The sequence below is a fragment of the Marmota monax genome, unplaced genomic scaffold (assembly GCF_021218885.2).
Source record: "Marmota monax isolate L192 unplaced genomic scaffold, Marmota_monax_Labrador192_F-V1.1 WCK01_AAM20220418_F8-fsc00011, whole genome shotgun sequence".
In the NCBI taxonomy this organism is placed as follows: domain Eukaryota; kingdom Metazoa; phylum Chordata; class Mammalia; order Rodentia; family Sciuridae; genus Marmota; species Marmota monax.
The window spans coordinates 903,572-924,642 of record NW_026693082.1 but is presented as its reverse complement, the minus strand read 5'-3'; the positions used below and the strand labels follow the sequence as shown (position 1 = coordinate 924,642).

The 21,071-nt window shown below is 34.7% G+C and overlaps 1 long non-coding RNA gene across 1 annotated transcript in view; it reads right to left on the bottom strand.

The window, feature by feature from the left end:
- LOC131424524 (uncharacterized) overlaps positions 1 to 21,071 on the bottom strand; it is a 182,999-nt gene that overhangs the window by 92,633 nt on the left and 69,295 nt on the right. Inside the window, exons 4-5 of the long non-coding RNA XR_009227726.1 lie at positions 20,594 to 20,717; positions 1,642 to 1,747 (exon numbers count right to left, since the gene is read on the bottom strand). This is a non-coding gene — a long non-coding RNA (uncharacterized LOC131424524). The remainder of the gene's footprint in view (positions 1 to 1,641; positions 1,748 to 20,593; positions 20,718 to 21,071) is intronic.

Genomic DNA, 21,071 nt, shown 5'->3' with positions numbered 1-21,071 from the left:
AATTTAGCAAGACCCTAAGCAACTTAAAGGGAACTTGTCTCATAAAAAACAAAGGATTGGGGATGTATCAAAGTGATAAAGTGCTCCTAGTTTAAATTAAATAAAAATAAAAAAGAATGTCAGATAATATTAGACTCTTCACATAAAAAATGTATCTGGACAAAGTTATAAAATCTATTTTAATATAATCTGTGGTTCCATATGCCAATTTTCAGGACTGAAAAGGAACATACTATAATGCAATAATAAAGCCCAGACCATGGAAAATTCTACAGTTTGAAAGAAACAGGTATGCCAACAAAGAAATTCTTAGAGAAGTGGCTCAGTGGTTATGTTCCCCTGAGTTCAATCCCGGTATGAAAACAAAGAAAAAAAAAGGAAAAAAATCTATAAGAGGATATTTAAAAAGTGGAGTAGACTGAAAAACAAAATGTATCATAGAATAAAAATAAAAACGTTAGTATCTATGCATATATGTGAGTGTGCGTGTGCACATACATACACACACAATAAAATTCTAAAGAATATGAGAATAGATTTTAAAAGGCAGAATTGGCTATTGACAGTTACATAAAAAAAAAAAAAAACAACAACAGGTACGTATATTGGCATAGGGCATAGGATGTAACAGGTGTTGAGCAAAGCTTTATTTCTTAAACCAGGTGTTGATTAACAAATTCTTCACATTATACAATTAATTAAACTATATTTTTGGTACAGTTTTCTGTTACATGTGTTTTATTTAAAATAAAAATGTTAATGTCTGTGTTAATAAGCTCCATTATCATAACAAAATACCTAAAATATAAAATATAAGGTTTAGCAGGTAAATGGATGGAGTTGGAGAATATCATGCTAAGTGAAATGAGCCAAATCCAAAAAACCAAAGACCAAATGTTTCTCCCAATAAGCAGATGTTGATCCATAATAGGGGGCAGGGGGCAGGGTTCAAAGAATGAAGAAACTTTGGATTGGGTAGAGGGGAAAGAAGGGATGTGGGGATGGAAAGGATGGTGGATTGAGATATACATTATTACCCTATATACATGTATGATTACACTACTGGTGTGATGGCACCATGTACAGCCAAAGGAGTGAGAAGTTGTGCTGCATTTATGTACAATGTATCAGAAATGTATTCTACTGAGATGTATAGTTAATTAGAACAAATTAATAATTTTTTTAAAAAATTTAAAAACATGATAACACCCAATTATATAATTGCAAATTATAATTTCTATGAAAGATGATTATGCTGAGTAAGAAAACTGATAGTATTAATTAGTTGACTACGTGACAAAGTCTACTAAGGTACTTTAAAAGGCTATGTGCTAAGATTTTTCATGCTAATCACATTAAAGTTATATCAAATTATATGTACAAAGCATCCAAAGAATAATCAGCAGCATCACTCCGTTAATGAATAGAGCATCAGAAATCCTTCCCTTCCAGCTCACATTCACCTTCATCTCTAGAACCAAAGATAACCACTCAATTGTATTTTATGTGCATCATTATTATTATGTTTTTAAAATTTCCCAACCATATATGTACCCATAAAAATATATTAACTAGTTTGCCTGTATATAAATGTAATCACATTTAATATATATATATATATATATAATTTGTTTAGCTCACAGTTCTGAAGGCTTTCGTCCAAAGTCAGGGGGATCTACTGCTGTGGTCCTCTTGTCAGGCAGTTAGATGACAATAGCAACGAAGTTATGGCAAAGGAAACTTCTCACTGTGTGACCAGAAAACAAGAGGAAAAAGAAAGAAACCATGATCTCCCAATCCCTGTCAAGGACATGCTACCAATGACCTAAAGCCCTCCCACCAGGCCCCACTTCCTGAGGGTTCACCACCTCCCAATAGTGGCAGTCTGGGGATCAAGCCTTTAATATGAGGACATCTGGGACATTCATCCCCACCACAGGAATATCAAAGAGCTCATTAAGAAATCAGTAATTCTAGGCCAAAATTTTGTCAATATATTCAAAATTCATTTATCCTAAGTGAGTATTTTACACTTTTACATAATTTCAGGGATAGAGGTATTTCATATTTCTTTAAGAAATGTTTCATTTAAAGTGCAAAAATCTTTGCCTTTATAAAAATTTGAAGTATAACATTCTTCATTTTAATTATTTCCTATAAACAGCATAATTTCTAGGTTCACTTTTATTGCATTGACTAAATGTTTAGTTATTCACCACAAATACCATTTCTATGACAGAAATTTTTGATTTGGGCTTATTCGTTATCCTTAATTCCTTTATAGAAATACCCCTTGTACTTATTTGTTGTTGTTGTTGTTTTTGGTCCAAATGATAATATTGTAAAATGAAAACTCTCTTTTTTTCTAGCTTTATGTTTAGGAGGATATAGGATTAGAACTGAGGACTGAAAATCTGCCTTCATTTGATCCTGGGGAAAAGTCTACCTGGATAGAAAAGAATTTCTGATAAATAGTTAAGACACCTGGATTCAGACAGAATTGGTGTCATTATAATTCTTGGCTTTTCAATTAAATAATACAGTAACTCCATTTTTTTTGCTTAAATGAATTTGAATTGCACTTTGTGACATGAGCTATTACAGTTCTATGTTCGATTTTAATAATGACATGACCAAGCAGCTAATTTATTTGTCCTGACAGTTATCCTTTAATGTATTTAAATACATTAGAGACATTTGATAAAAATGTTTAATTAAAATCTTTTGTCAAACAGTTTGGCATATAAGTGCAATTTTCCACATTATTGCTATATTTAGCATGCTACATCTTTGTTCATTTATTCAAATAGCTTTTGGTCATCTCTATGATGTGAAGTATATAGTTCTGGATTTGAGAAATTTACACTAGGTTAATCCAGTATAAGACTGAAAGTATGTAACAGGTGTGTAAAAAAGATCCTTTCAAAGATATTATGATCACACACATGCACGCCCGTGCCAGCATCTTATGAATTCATAAATTTGTAACTGCCTAAGTCATCCAGCTATCTCATCTCTTCATCTTCTACTGATATGGCATCATGTATCTTTGGTTTGATTCCACAGAAGTGAAGATGGAATTTCGTGTTCAAATGACTGAAATGATGAGTCCTCTTAGCAGAAAGGCTGGGAATGAACCAAGCTAAAACTTAGGGAGACAAGTTGAAACAAAAAAATAAGTTCTCATCTGAGGACTAATTAGATTAGACCACCTAGAAATTATGGAATAAAATCTGTAATATAGATACATTTCTCACTTTAAAGCCAGGAAAAATAACTGTGTACCCTGTGTATTGCTCATACAATGGAGGTCAGTGTTCAGAGGTGGGAGCTGGTCTAATAACCTAGGAAGTGATCATTTGACTAAAGCATGAAGGACCAATTCTTTGAGAAAATGGGCTGTCATGAGCTGCTATCAGTGATATTTTCAGCCAGCAGGGATGAATGACATGTCAAGGTAGATTTCACAGTACACTATCAATGTCCAGTTCTCAATATTCACTAATGGTAATATTGGTTTAAGTATGCTCTGCATCTCTAAGCAGCTGTTCAAATCCTGCTATCCAACAGCAAATTGGGCCCTTATTTCTTTATTGCTTATAGGGCATTTTTGCTATGTCACTGTGATCATCTGCCACAGTATAATCAAATCAATTGCTTCAAGGTGTGACTTCCAAAGTCTGAAAGTTATTTGAGTTTAGTAGTTAAGTCTGATTAATATTTAATTTCTCAGCACCAAACACAGTAAGTAAAGGATTTATTATCATAGATCACATATATATTATTTTTTAATTGTCCAATGGAGCTGGGAAAATAACAAATGTAAAGCTTAAATTTTGGATAGACCATTTTATAGAGAAATATATTATTTTAGAGTTTAATCTCTTGAAATAAGTAACCCATGGACGAGATGTTTGGCCTGAGAGTTCTATTAACTTTTAAAGCTTCAGATATTTAATGTAAAAAACAACAACAAGGATGACAAGTGTTGGCATGGATCTGTTTGAAGGTCTCACTGATGCATAAGCTATATGGAGGAAAAAAATACAATAAATATAAAGTGTTGAGCAGATACTGGGTATTATTCAATTTGCATTATTAATGATTTTAGTGAAAATCATGATTACATGCCTCGAAATTTCATGTTGATATTTAATGATTTAAGTGTTTTTTAAAAGTCAATAGATGGAAGATTATGAATTTCACTCCTGATTTTGATATTTACTGGATTTGTGTTTTTTAGATATTCAAATCCATGGCACATTACAGAATACATCATGACTGTCATGTTTTTCTCCTGAAGCTACTGGTATCACTCAGATCTATGTGTTCTCTGGTGGCTGAGGCTAGAATTCATCCTGGCAGAACTCAGCATAACCCATTAATGTCATCTCATTATTGGTCCCTAAGGGAAGTTTCATGTTCTAATATTATATAGCTTTATCAATTTATAAAAGATATCTAAGGAGTGACAGAAAACATGAAAAAGAAAGTACCTTGAATAATTATGATCTAATTCCTGAAGCTTTTTAATTAATTCAATTTTTTAAAATCAATGATCCCACAGGATTGTGCTCTTTATAGCAATGCTTCACTCTGCTAGAGGACCAGCAAAGACCATCATATTATTCCTGAGTTCATTTTTCACTTGTTGCTATAACCTAAAAATATGGTTTCAATAAATAAAAATCTCATCCTGAGTCATGTCAAGAACACTTTAAGATAATGATAACTATAGTGTAAATTCTTCTAAAATCTTTGCTAAGAAACACCATTAGAAATTTAAACATCCTACAGATAAAACACTTCTATTTAGTCTTTTACATCTATTTTAAATGGACACACATTTTACACTTTTTTATTAATCAAAATTTGGAATATATGAAATAAAATTTGTAGATTGATATGTGCAATTCAGAGAATATAAAGGATTACCTTATTTTCCATTTTCTTTAAATGTTCTTAATAAATTAAAAAATAGTTTAAAATGCATTAGAATAAACCACATTTGGTTAATCTAAACTGTGTGTGTGTGTGTGTGTGTGCGCTCTCGCGCACAATACCACAATACAGCTCCAAAAATACAATATCTAGAAATACAATACTCATAGCTGCTTCTCTCCTGGTTGTTTTTGTATGTCCAGAATACAGAGAACTAGGCTGCTGTAAGTTCTCATTGAATACTTCTTGACGACTGACTCATAGAATTTGAATTGCTGATCTAATACAATATAACTTAATGCAATAAAAACTAAAAATGTATACAAACCATTAACTTTATCTGCCTATGAGTCCATTCACAATATTACAAATGATTGTCTACTGTCCCTTTGCATTCCATGTCTGTCTTTGTTTCATACATTTTCAAGCCTTAAATTTCATTTTCATAACAGAAACCTGATTTCTTCCTTCCTTCCTTCCTTCCTTCCTTCATTCATTCATTCATTGTGGTGTCAAACACCTACTGAATATTTATTACTTGTCTAACACTATGCTAAATGCTGAGACAAAGATAGCATAATGTTAAATATTTACACCAAAATAGAGGCATATCAATTATCTAATGACTTTTCCACATTAAAAATTAATTACCTAACGTTATTCAGGTCTACTAACTAATGATTTTGATTATATTATCACATGTACTTAAATAACACTATTGTAAATTATTAAAGAAGTTGGAACCAACGATTTTTACATCTTTTCTCATTCTATCTTCAAAATGGGTTTAATCAATTATCCCACATGTGTTCACTATAGCAATGCTTCACTCTGCCAAGAGGACTAGGAAAGACCATCTGATTATTCCTAAAATCTTGATTCAGTTGTATTAAACACTATTAACCAAGTACTAAAATATGTTTTGAAATAACTAGTTTTTACATGTAGACAAATGAAAGCAATAAAATTTTACCAGTTTTGCTCCTGCTCCAAATTCTACAACCCATTATTAGGACTTATAATATAGTATCTCCCTTTCTAAATTACGACTTTGAGTACTTTTTTCCTTCCCCAGGCTCAGTTCTAGGTAAAACTTCCCAGGCTCATTGTGAATAGGATGTACAAAGTTTCTATTATCCTGAAAATTATATGTTAATTGGGTAGAGAAAGGAAAGCAATTCAGGTGACAGTTTATTCTCTGAAGGAAATGTAGGAGAGAAAACTGGTGGAACAGCAGAAAGGCTGCTTTAGATGATGTGGAGGGATGCTTGGGTTTTGATCAAAGACCTATGTGACATGGGTAGGAATGTCAGCTTGCTGGGAATGGAAGGGGTGTAGACTCTAATGCAGAAATGAGCTTGGTATATCTGAGACACAGGAAAACATCCTGTGTGTGAACAACAAGCCTTGGAGAGAGGAGATGGAACAAACAGGTTCTCCTCTCACCCCGCTGGACCTCTAGTTCCATTCACCATGTTCCAGGCCAGCCCCAAACACTTTGTAATATTTTCCCGGCTCTTTATCATTCCCAGCTGTGCTTCATTAAAACTTAAGCTTGCTTCTAAACAATTCCTAAGACTATTATATAAATGAAAGGCTTCTATTTTACTGGTCCAATTACTCACTAAGGCCTAGTTAGAGACTAGTAGAGATATCAGATGTCAAAAATTATTCTAGGATCAAGAAAGCTCTTTCTTAGAGATTTAAAATTTAATAAAATATAAATCGGTGCTTCTCTGTACAGTTCATTCTAACCAGCACACACATACACAAACACACACATATGTAGGTGTATCTCTGTCTATAAATATGCATATCCATATGTATTTATAGACAGATAAATAGATACACAGTTTTTTTTTTAAAAAATACGTCCTGACTATTTGATTCTTATGGTTAGATATTGTGGCTTCCCTATCTCTTCGTCTCTGTTCTCTCTCTCTCTCTCTCTCTCTCTCTCTCTCTCTCTCTCTCTCTCTCTCTCCAAAAGGGGAGATTATTTACCTTTCTTGGGGGCATCCTCTGAGCTCTTCTGACCTCTATTGTCATCCTCTATGGTTAGACATTCACAAGTGGAATCTTAAGCAATACGCTGCAGGGTGGCATTTTTATCCCTTTGCTTACTTTCCCTCTAGGCAGTCATTAGTTAGTCAAAGCAGATTATTAATTCAGAATACTCACAAAGCAGAAAATATATGAAGGTCTTGTCATTGAGCCTTTTCTCTTGAATAAGCCAGCCAAGGCCACAGTACTAATGCCACAAGAGTAAGTAAATACAAACAGGAGAAAGCAAAAACGAATTCTCCCAGTTAAAAATAAGAGAGGGCCAGGAGAGGAAGAGCATACCTATAAACCCAGCAGCTGGGGAGGCTGAGGCAGGAGGATTTCACCCAGAAAAATTAGTGAGGCCCTAAGTAACTCAGAGACCCTGTCTCTAAACAAAATTTAAAATAAAAATGGAAGGTAAATCATCATCAGCAGCAGCATCATCAGCAGCAGCAGCATCATCATCATTGGAGGTACACCCATCACCACCTTCTCCTTTGCTTCTTTAGATCCCTTTAAGTGTAAATTAGCTCTCTTTGAAATGCATATGAAACTTTGTAAAAGCTAAATAAGCTTCCTGTCAATTTTAAGCCCCAGGAATGACTCTCTATAAGGGTTGGAGATGATCTTCTAAATGTAATCTTTAAAGAAGATGAAGGTCCCTATCTCTAGGCTTCTGTGGTCAAGTAGGAGAGGAATTTTGGCGAATACCTTGCTCCAAGTTGCAAACTGCCTCCTATCATAACAATGTACAGTTTGTTTCTCCTCTAGATAAAGCAAATTAGCTAAGACTCATGGATGTCACAATTACCAGATGAATCTAGGATGACAAATGGTGCTGTCAGGTACTCTTACTTGCAGGCTGATTTCTATGGTCTTGACAACATGTATGTAATGAGGTGAACCTACTTAGCTATGGCAAAGGATGACATGTCTTTCTGCTTCTGTAGTCTCTTAGGAGACTGCCTCTGATAAGTATCACATCTTGATTTCATGCTTCTTCTAAAATAAAGTATTTTCTTTCCCTTCTCCCTCTGTGGAGAGGTAAAAGATTTTGTTTTCAATATAGTTCCCAACAATTCATAGACCGCTGATCCTGAGCCAGAATGGGGAGAAGGGTAATATCTGTTTGGGGCTAATAAAACAGGAGCTGGCAGAGACATTCAATTGAAAACAAAATGTACCAAGTTGAGGAAGGTATTAGAAGAGTATAAATGGAAGGTGCAAACACTGGCTTCAAGAACTGAGAAATCAATCAGGGATACAACAATGGATTCCAAACAGTGGTTTGAAAACTAAACACAGATTTCCTAAGATGCTGAGGCATGGAGAATGGGGATATCAGCTGTGACCAAGAGTGTTAATGTATAATGTAGTTCAGACACTGTTGGGGACATGCTGACATCTTCTATATTTATACATATATGTAAAGGTATGCACGCACACACATACGTTTTTTTTTTCTTTGTTTTTGGAATAAAGACCTTCCAGCATGCTCATTTTTTAGCATATGCTTGGTAAGGAGACTTCAAACTATGTTTCCAAATAATACTTGACTTTCCTGACAGAAAAAAATTAAACACATAAATATTCTAACTAAAAGGTATTCTAAGATTATTTTTTTTAAATTAGAAGTAAAATTTATCACAAAATTCAACTAGAGAACATGGTCTCTGAGGCATATAAATATAGTTATTCTTATTCTCCCTGACTTGATGCAAATAAAAGGAAGCCAAACAATTATTGGGAAACTGAATATGTAATTAGTATTTTTATTGTCATTTCTTTTGTTCTCTAAGGACTTTACACCTTAAGTCCTTTTAGTCAATGGTTACAAGACTTTCACTAAATGAATACACAAATCAGCACACAGTCCTGTTTTGTGGAGTTTTTGTTGGGGGAGGTGTGGAACACATGGTATTATTAAATTTTATATCAGAAGAAGATACTTATGTTTTAGGCTTATATAAAAGGGAATCTAAGTTATAAGGGAATTTTCTCAAAACATAATATAGCAGATGGAAGAATATAGCCAGACACTCGGAAGTTCAGCAAAGACAGATATGAAAAAGCAGGTCAAAGAATAAATGGAATTTGTGATCTAAGACCAGAGGAAAGTTTTGCTCTGGTCTGCCTTTATGCTATGCTGTGTGAGGAAGCGTGGGTTCCCAAGTGTGTGCTTGTATTCATGTGCTTTCTCTTATCCAGTCCAAAATTAAACTATAGTAATCCTCACTTATAATAGTGCTGCATATTACAATTGCTTGAGATTTATAAACAAACTTGTGACCAGAGATATAATCTAAATAGAAAGAATGGCTTTTTTGCATGCTTATGTGTATGGGTTGTATATGTATGGTATTTATTTTCTTATAAGTAAATTATCTCAAGGTTGCATTTAATCCAAGTTCATTAAAATGACTCATATCTCTGCTTGCATACTAAAGAAACAACTTAAACCTCTATTCTCAATTTTACCATCTCATGAAAATGAAAATTCAGATTATTCCTAATGACTTTGATTTTCTTATCATGTGAATATCTTATATATATGTTCAATTACCTTATTTTGCATAAATATGGCATAATTAAACTTTATTGCTTGCAATTTACACCATGGTTAATCATAGCTGAAAGGCCAACCTTGCATTCTACAGTGTTTTAAAATAGAATGCCTTCCAAATGAATAAATGTTCAGTATTAATAATTGTACTTGGAAGTGCTTTTATTCAAAACTACTTTTATGACTATTTCAGAAATAGTCAATGTCGATGAGTGGTATTTTAACAGATAAATTAGTTGCTTTAATAGCAAAGCATTTACTTAGTTAAATATAAAAGACTTGGGAAATTTAACTTCCTATCCATTAATGTGACCTTTATATTTAAATTTCTACATTACTTAAAAAATCTTACTGTTTTTATTTTTAAATATTTGATCATTTTCATTTTATAACTGAATATTTTAAAATGTGAAGTTACTAGCAAACAATGGCACATCTGAAGCTAATTATGTAAGCACTGTACATCATGATCATTTTTAGATAAGTATAAATTTGGTAATCAGTGACTTACCTATACACTGTGAGAAAAATGAAAAAAAAAACACTCAAAAAACAAAACAGTGCAACATATAATACATTAGTTGTTATTCTGGTGTTTGTTACAACATATGTAGCTCATTTGATTTTGAAGGTATCACAATACTTGTTACAGCACCAATTTATTTCCTTTGAGCAAATAAGAAATGCATTTGTGAGAGAAGAAAGACATGAACTTGGGAACACAGCCAGGCGCTCCCTAGGCCAGCACTTCCCTGCCCACCCTTTACATGTAGAAGGCAGTGGGCCCTGCAGTCAAAAGAGCACCACAGCATGGGGACAGTGCATTGTGCACCTCCTTTATTATGTGCTAAGGGGAACCAGGTTAGAAAACAGAAATCAAATGATTTCTTAAAAAGATGATTTTTAACATCTGTAAATGGTTAAAGACATTGAGACAGTGAAAGGTAAAAAGTATGTTGAAGGACATTTAGGTAACTCTGGGACAGAGGAAAACAAAGAAGTAGACATTGCTAGAATATAGAGCCTTGGAGGAAGGGTCCTTTGAACCTTGTCTAGGCCCCAGGTGCCTGAAGAGAAGATGCAAGCTGGTGGTGGTATTCTAATGGAAAAGAAAGCTGGTGAGACTGATTGTGTCAGAACAAGAACAGAGAGCTTAAAACGAATGGCTGCTTTAACACAAAAATGTGTTTTGCTTTGAATCACTATGTTTGTGGTACTCTGCAAGAGAAAATTAATACAGAGGCAATCAAGGAGGGTATGTTCATTTAAATCTTGATTTCTTGGCTTCTACTCACAACTTTAGAGAAGTTTCAAGTTAAATAAGAAGAGAAAGAGAAACACCAGTTCAGCTAATGGTGCAGTGGATGTCTTTGAATTCCAACATGGGATATCCCTTAGAGACAAGCTATGTGGGTCCACTGTTCCTATTCTGGGTACGGCATATCCTCAGACCTGCAGTTAGTCCACTGTAACAAAATGAAGGCTGGAGACAAACCTTGTAGTCTTGCCTAAATAGGACTATTGACCCTATCCTCCAAATTATATGCACTAGGAAAAAAAAAAAAAGTGCAGGTTAGGATTTGTCAGGTAATTCTGGATTCAATTAGTTGGAATTGAATCTCAGATGTCTGTTATTTCTGGGAATAAAAAACTCCTTTCAACATTACAAGATAGCATTGCTTTTGGCCAAGAGAAAGCAGCTGCAATTACTTTGAGAGCTGCTGTTTATTTTGATTTATGATTGATGGTCATTTAATAAATACTACACATGATATGGGCATTTTGAAGTATTATCTTAGTGCAAGCATGCATACATGTTAGATTAGGTAAACACACACATAAATTCTTAATAATAGGTTCTGTCACTATATCTGTAGTGCATTTCTAGGGACCTGCTGTACTTACAAAACTTGTCAGGATTATATACTTGAATCAATATCTTATGACAATAGAAGAAAATGTATTTCTTCTTCTCACCACATATTTGATTGAGGCCACAGTCATATGGGATATTATTTCATTAACAGTGTCATCATTGATGGTGGGATCTGTCCTGTAGACGTCAAATACAAATAGTTCCTGCTCTACAGGCAATAGCTGATGTCATGTGGACAGCAGTGTGCTTCCATTACTAGGACCATGTTTGAAGCCTTGGGCATTACCAATACTTTCATTTTCTGTTGAACTTTCAAAACAAAAAAAAAAAAAGACTAAGATCAATTTGCTGCCATGTGGCAAGGCCTACAGTATATCAGCACTTTTTTCACAAGGGTATGTGAATGATTCTTCACTGTTTCTTCACTGAGTGCAGCAAGTTTTAGCAGAATATTAGCTACTAGTATGTGTTTAAATATCCCTTTGCGTTGGCTACCTTCTTATGGTGAATCCCAATGAGGAAACTTCACATAGTCATGGTTGAAGATGTTTGGGTCTTGAATGAAGATAAAATTCATAGACTGCTATTCTCATGTCCTCCACTGTGAAATGGAATGGCATATCCCACTGAGTCAACTGGTAAACTTCAAGAAGTACAACTCACCCACGAGTCAGTCACAGAACCAGTACCACTCATTATATTATCTGAATGACTGCTTCAGATGACCCCACCTATGGACTTGTCACCTGGTAAGAGAGCATGGTTTTCTGAAAAATTATCCACTTCCAACATGGGTTGTCTAGCGTAAGGTTGCAGTGGTCCCTAATGATAGTAAGGAGCTGAGTGTGCATGGCACTGAATGTTCTTAAGAATAGTCTAAATTTCACATCCTTCTCTTAGGAATTAAACATTCTATTGTGAAACTAATTAAAATACACTTTTACATAGATGCACAGGTCACTGATATTCACTGATAATGGTGCCACTGGAACACCAAGATATCAGTAACTAAATACGTAGCAATATGATGTATATTTAAATTACAGACTCAGTGACAGACAGGTAGATAGATAGATAGATAGATAGATAGATACATACATACATACATACATAGATAGATGGATGATGAAAATAGGTACTCACAACCACAGTTAAGGAAAGCCTCTGAATTAAATTAACATATGTACCCATCATTTCCACCATAGCATTGTGGATTTATTCTCAAAATATTTCAGTAATGGGGTACACTGTGATACTTTAATACACATAAAGAATGAGTAATGATCATACCAGTGTAATTGGCATATCTCTTACCCACACATGCATCATTTCTTTATGTCAGCAACATTCACAGTCCTCTCTTCTAGCTATTTTGAAAGACACAATTAATTGTTGCCAACTCTAGTTACCTCACTATAAATGAGTAAATGAGTACTCATAACCTGTAAATGAGTACAATTTTTATGTGTCAAGTGAAAAAAACAGGTAAATATTCTGAATGCAGTAAAATACAACTTGTGAATTTAAAAAATTTCAATACTGGCAATTACTAGAATGAACAAGGACTGTTCTCTTTCCAACTATGCTGTAGAAACATATAAAGATGAGTTCTGTAGGAACTATTTTCAGGTACAATAGTCCCAATCTACTTAGATTGAGTTTCAAGTGTCAGGAATGTGAAAATATTTAGAGGATAAAGTGCACACTCTTTTTATTATTTTTTCTTTTTCATGCATGATTTTTATTCCTGATAGTCTCACTTTTATATCTTGGTTCCCAATAGAATCAGTACTTCATAATATCTAGAAGTGACGCCAAACTTCCTCAAATGGCCTGGGGTGCTCCCCTCCACAGCAGAGCTGTCTGATACATTCAACCCTCCTCCAGAACCAACCTGTGTACTCACTAAAGGAAAAGTAAACACTAGAGAGAATCAGATGCCATCTCCCCTCTTAGTGTGCTGAACACTTCGTGCTGCTAGGAATTAACTTTCTCCTATACAGGAAAGACCCTCCTCTTGGACTTGAAAGAACTTATCTGAAAAAAATGATACAGTTTTTGATACTGATCCAAAACTCAGGTATCATTGGTGACATCTCCTCTCACCTTCTCTGGTCATCTTCCTGGGGGTATCAAGGACACAGGATTTCATCACTAAGCAGAGGTCATTCCCTATTTATGTGACACTCTATGGAATTTTCTCATCAGATCATGTGAGTTTTTATTGCTAAGCAGACTAGCATTAACTGTTTGTCCAGGTAATGGAACCTGGGACTCTGAGGCTCTCCAGGAAGTAGAACATGGCAAACCTGAACTTGCACTACTTTTAAGTCAGTGTCCTAAGATCAAATTGATCTCTAAGTGCAGTATCTACACAAGCAGAGCAAATATCTCCAAGTGTCACTGTCCTAGCCTTGCTGTGATAAACTTCATGTGATGTTTTGTGATCTTCTGGATTTTTTTCTATCTCCTTTTGCTGCAAGCAGGCATTAAATACCCCATTAAAATTCACATGATTATATTGTTTGATTAGGAACCATATATTCAATTAGATGCTAAGTGCTAGCCACAGAGAGAATAGAGAAGATAAAAATCTGTGCATGAATAGCTCTTCCTGTCCCTTTCCTTTTCTCTGTGGCCTGGCACAGAGCTTTTGAGCTGCAATGAACTGAGACTTTCAAAGTAATAGCCAGACTTCTGACAGATATCAACAAGATTGATATGTACTCTCTCTAGCTGAGCTCTGGATTTATCTCCTAGGCCTGAGATCTCTTATCATGTCCCTTGTTATAAAGAAGATAAAGGGCATCTACTCTATTTAGGGATGGCCCACTCATATTCCAGGCTATGCTAAGACAGGGTATTCTGTATTGGAACTCCCTTCTAAATAGAAGTCCCAAGCACTTCTGTGAAGGAAAGAACTGTGCAGAATCCAGGGATTTCTTGTGTTCTTCTTCAACTCTGCTTCTCAATAAACCTTTTAAAGCTTTCTCATTAATGGCTCGGGTCAGTGTGTACTGGATAGCAATATCCAGAATCCCTGTGCTTGTAGGGAAGGACAGGGCGATACGTTCTCAATTTTGATTTAGATTATGAATACCTTGAATACCGAAATGAAATTTTATATCCCTCCTAATCTAGAAATGCCCATGCCTAAATTATTCATAGTAATAGATTTTTTTCTTATCTGGAAGGAAATTCTAAACTCATATGAGGATATTAAGCTTTCAAAAATTAAATCTTTTCTTTCTAAGTTGATTGCATGCACTATTGAAAGAGAGATGTAATTTTCTTCTTCATAATTTCCTTGATGCATCTACCTCAACTTTTAAAAAGAGTAGATAATAAATTTTGTATTGACTTGCAAGTTTGTAGATTTATCTGTGTTTTGGCCATGTTCATTTCAGTAAGAGTAGAGTTTTATTATTCCGAGTAATGCATTTATTTGGCAATATTTAATACGTCTACTTTACATAAACAGAATATATATTTAAAATATAAAAAGGAAGTTCTGTCATACTACTCATTCACACTACTTTTATCTTTCTCTAATACCATTCTTTCTTCATATATCTAGGGATACTAGAAGACAAATGAAATATTCTACTTAGCAGTATTATTTTTTTACCCAAATTGTAGCACAAAAGACACCTGTCTGATAAGTGATAATGACAGATTTTTTTTCATTGTATTTAAGTATAGCTATAATGATTAGAAATTCTTCATTAATTTTTACTAGGTACATTGTATGTCTGCAGGGTGTTTGTGTTCATTCGTGAATATGTGTGTATATACAAGTGACTTAAGCAGACAACCTATCCTCTATCATGGAGCTAGAAATCTTATTAGAAGAGACGGGTACTTAGTACATATGTAGTAATAAATATGCAGTACATTTGATGGTATCAAGTGATTGTTTTGTTAAAAAAAGAATGACAAGGGGAATGTTAACAGGTGAGGATAAAGTAGATTTGTTAGTTTCTACTAAAAAATGAGCATACAAGGTCTCATTGAGAATGTGACATTATGTTGGTCCTTGAAAAGAAGGGTATGCAGCCACCTCAGGGCTTCCCATCCCTGCCTGAGAGGGGGAAGGGAGAACATAGCTACATATGTTCAAACTGAAGCTCAGAACTGGAAATGATGTTACAGGGAAGAAAGGCAGGATTCTCTACCATGGGTCAGAACATGCTCAGGGCAGCTCAGACAGCCCTTTTAGGCTACATTATGACATTGGCTTTTACACTGATGAAAAAAAGGAATGAAGGAGTTATGGTCAGGTTGCCATTAGAGCAATATCCTAATCTTAGTAACAGGGACAGTGTGTCCTGTGTTAAGAATAGGCTTTACATAAGGGTGAGGACAGAAGGAGCAAAAGGAGATTGGGAGTTATTTCAGAAATCAACACGAGAAATTATAGTGGTTTCATAAGATGTTGTCAGTAGACATGAGGAGAACTGAAATAATCTATTTATATTTTGCAATCAGTGCCAAAAGGAAATAATGATGGATTGGGTATGGTAAAGGAGAAATGAAAAATTCAAGGAAAGTCCTAGATTCCTAACTGGAATAACTAGAAGGAGGGAGTTAGGAAGGAGACATGCAGCTCCTCTTGGGGTTTGTAGTTTAAAATGACAATTCCTTACTCATACAGTTAGGTGAAAATGGTTGGGAAAACATGAATAGAGTGAGACAAAAAAAGAATAAAATAAAATAAAATAGGAGAGCTTTCCTTTGAGGAACACCAGATGGAATGAGTTATAAATAACTTTTGGTGATTGGGAAAGAAAACAATCAAAATTGGTATTATCAGGAGTTATAATTATTAGCAAATGGCAAAACTTGACTGAATCATAACCATGGGTTTTGGTGTTTGAGAGAACATCAATCTCAGAGAAAATTTTAAAAACTGGAACAAAGGTCATTTAAAGAGGGTATTAAAAGAATTATTTTGAAATCCATGAAATTTGTGACATAATTATTATGAACTTAATTTATTAAAATAGAGCTAGTCTACCTATAATTATACAGAATTTTAAATATAGTTTAATTTTAGAGGAATAGCAGTTTATTTGGGGCTCACTGTTTCAGATCTCATTCCAGAGATGGTTGGTTCCATTGCTCTGGGCCCAAGATGAGGCAGGATGTCAAGGTGAAAGGTTGTGGAGGAGGAAAACAGCTCAGCACATGGCAATCAGGAAGCAGAGAGAGGCTTCTCAGTTATTAGGGATAAAATATCTACCATGAGGGTGCACCCACTGTGACCCACCTCCTCCTTTCAAACTCTACCTGACTACAGTCACCACCTAGTTTATCCACTCAACTGGATTAATGCACTGGTAGGTTAAGACTCTCATAACCCAATCATTTCACTTCTGAATTTTCCTGTGTTGTCTTTCACATGAGCTTTTGGGGGATACCTCATTATCAAACCATCACAGCTTCCTTATTTTTATGTTTTTCTACTTTCCAATTCCATTTTCATATCTTGGCACTATACAAGCACATACTTGTCATTATCATATGACAAATAGTGGCTCTTATTTACTTATATAATTCCCCATGGTCTTTGATACCTGAGATAAAAGAGTGATGGAAGAAATTGTTCCACAAAAAAGACTTCTCTTTTTGCTCATATAAATATAATAACATATTACCCTGTCTTTCAGGATCACTACAATTTAGTAATTGCCATAAGTGGTCATTACCCCAAATTTTTGACACTAATGATTTTACTCCTTTCATTATTTTTGTTGAAATATTCTGATTAAAGTCCCTTGCAGTGACAATTTATTTGCATTATACAAGTGTGTGAGCTTGCATGTGCGCATACACACACACACACACACACACACACACACACAAATTTTACTAGTGAAACCACCCTTCTTGAACTTAAGAGTGCTTAACCACTGAGCTCCATTCTCAGTCTGTTTTATATTTTATTTAGAGATATAGGGTCTCACTAAGTTATCTAGAGTTTCACTAAATTGCTGAGGTTGCCTTTTAACTTGACATCTCCCTGCTCAGCCTCCGAAGTTACTGGGATTACAGGTGTGCATCACTGTACCTGGCTACTTTGGGGTTTTAAAACAACAATATTTATGATTTCACAAGTATGATCATCAAAAATCTGTGTTGGCTTAGCTGGTTTCTCTGTTTAAACACTTGAAGAAAAAAATAGTGTCAGTGTCCTCATCTGGAGGCAGCAGTGGGTGAGGGCAGAGGCAAGTTCTCATCAGGAGATTCTTGAAAGAATCTGATTCTAGACTTACTTAGGTTTTTGGTAAAATCCATTTCCAAGAGGGAGGAGTAGTAGTCCCAATTTCCTTTCTGGCTGGGAGTGGAAGGGCCTGCCCAGCCCCATCTTTCTTATATTTACATTTAGAAGATCTCTGACTTCCAATCTCTCTTCTGTCTCCAGCTGGTAAGTTCTCATGATTAAACTGGGACTACCTGGGTAATACATATCCTAAGATTCACAGCTTTAATTACATCTTCAAGGTACCTTTCCATGTGACTTATTCACAGGTTCTGGGGATTTCAATGTGCACATCTTCAGGTGACCATTCTGCCCATACTCAGGCACATCACCATCTCTCTCATGATCTGCTTTCAGACTCATCTTTTACATTTATCATTGAATTAACCCTTTCTGTACTGTGTTCACCAGGGTCACTGTTAGATCATTCCTCAATAACTTGGATATAATTCTCCTTTCAACCTTTGTATATATATTTGTTTTCCCCTAAATTCTCAGTTTAGTTTTCATGTAATTGGCCTCTTCCCTGTTCCCTGGATTGCTCCTGTTAGTAAACTATTTTGTTAATTGAAGTCCTATAGCAAAATTTTTGATCTTCAGAATAAACAACAAAATCCATAAATCACATCCTCCTAATATCATGTATCTGTGAAGAGCAGGACATTATATTTCCTCTTGGATTCAAATATGAGAAACACTACGTTTTAAATACTATTAGAGTTTCCTTATGAGATGGCCCACAAAAACTCATGTGTGAGACAATGTGAAAATGTTCAGAGGTAAAATGATCAGACTATGAGAACTATAACATAATCAGTGGGTTAATCCACTGATGTGGATTAACGGGGTGGTATCTATAGTAAGGTAGGATGCTTTTGAAAGAAGGGGGTCACTGGGGGCCAGCCTTTGGGTTTTATATTTGACCCAGGTGAGTGAAGCTATCTCTCTGCTTTCTGGCTGTGATTAACTGAGTAGTTTTCTGGGCCACACCCTTCAGTCATGATGTTCTAACCTGCCTGGAGCACAGAGATATAGATTTGGTCATCTATTGCCTGAATCTCTGAAACCTTGAGCCCAAAATAAAATTTTCCTCCTCTAAATTGTTCTTGGTCACAGTGACATAAAGATGCCTAAAACTAATATTTTCTACCTGTTCATATCACTAGCATTTTAAACTAGTCATCCTACAGACATTTTCTGTGCCAAACATTCTTATTAAATTAAGCAACATCATTATCTCTTACTTTTACTCAATTTAAAAGTGGTTGAGTTCACATTTCTTTAACTGCTTTCCAAAGCGTGATTTACAGAAATCTTGCAGAATATGTCACCAGATGTGCAAGAATTAGAGGCTGAGGATTGTAAGACTGAGCTGCCCTTTAGAGTATTTTGAGACCTTGAGGCTAACTGGGGATCCCTCCAAGTTGTAACTAATACCTCCCACAGAGGTCATTCTGACTTTGCCAATTTTTTACAGGATATAGAAAATTTCTTTGTTTGAACAGAGTACAGATAGCTTACCTTAAGGACACATACTTTTACCAATTTAACACACAGGAAAAAAATAGATGTTAATTATTGGAACCCCTCCAAATTCAACATTTATTCTCTTCTCCAATTCTGCATATCTTGAATAAGAGCATAATAAAATGTTAACATACTACACATAGAATGTAATACTTTTAATGGTAATTTAAAATCACAACAAAAATTTGCATCCATTACAAGAATTTTTTGAAAATATTTTGACTATTCCTAAGCTGAGTTTTTAAAAATCCTAATAAAATATCACAATAAGCAGTTTTTCATTGAAACACAACTATTCATGTCTCTGGTAGGTAGACTCAACATCCTATAGTTCTGAACCTTGCTTTAGGATTTTGAGATTCAGTAAAAAAGAAAAAAAGAAAAGAAAGAAAGAAAGAAAACACACAATACTTAACTCTGAGAGATTTTATGCATAATAAACAAATGAATGTTATTTACCTAGAATTATTCTGCATAAGAAAACTTTAGGTTATATTGTCTTTGGAACAGTAATGTAAGCCAGGGCTTCTGATTTAGACCCACAGATCCAACAAAATGAATTAAATCTAAATGCTTTCTTAGAAAAGTGTGAGAAACATAATCTGCTTAGATGTTGAGATTCAAATCCACATTTGATAAGGCATTTTAAAAATTTACATATAAAATCCTCAAATAAATCTGCCATCACATTGTCATTCCCAATATAGAGTCACATGAAGAAAGACATTTATTTCCATATCTCCTATAAACCCAAAGACTATAGTTTTATATCAGGATTTTTATTCTTTATGAATATCACCTAAGAAGCAAATACATTTTTATTGATCTGTAAATCAATGGAGATAAAGACTAAGTGACAAATGTAATTAACATTAAATCCAATTATTGATGCTTTATAATTGATATGATAGATTACCTTTTTCTTTAAATACCAACAAATCTCATCACTTTCACTGCTAGTGTAATGGTCCAAGTCACCATCATCTCTCATGTATACTACCACCAAAAGCTTTCCCTCCTTTATACTTATTGCTATGGTCTCTTCAAAGCAGCCAGTTTAATTGTTTAAAAATATCACTGTAGTATCTACTTGCCAGAAACATCCAATAACCTTGGATGGTCACCTCACTTAAAGTGGAACCATAACAACTTATGGCTACCACAAAGGTATCACATGATGTTACTTCACTGTTTCTTGGATCCTTCTCACCAAGCTCAGAGTTATCAGGACCAGTCTGTTCTCTCCTATCAGAAGAACCAGCCTCTGGTTTCCCAAATGCCAAGTCCAATGGGATCTTTACAATGAAACAAAAATATCAGCCTCTTCATAAAGTGGGAGAGGTGATGCTGGATTACAGAATCTTTTTCATTGTGTTACCTTCTTCTGAGCAGTTGGCTGCTGACCACAGGCCTCAAGTCTCCAGGAAGATGACTGCTGCCTCCTTCCAGAGTCTGTAAAAGCCTCTCATGAGTGTATCCTCCAAAGTCTTTCCCCTTCTTGGCTGGAACCAAAAAAAGCGATTGATCAAACATTAAACAATACTATGTAACTCTGAAATGACCTTATGTTGTTCTAAACCACAGAAATGTGGGGATCAACTTGTTGTAAAAACCTTGCTTATTCCTTTATTTATTTTCCTTTTTTTAACTGTTCCAGTATTTTCAGCCTCAATTGATTAATTTGGTTAAGCTTAGTCATTAACAGCATAATTATTGCTAGATTATCTTTTTGAAATCTATTCAGAGGGTCTTTTTTACAGACAGATCTTATTTCTACTTTTCACGAGAATTGTTGATCATTTACACTTTTTATCATTTGATGTACACTGGTCCTCCTCTGTATACATCCCCTTATT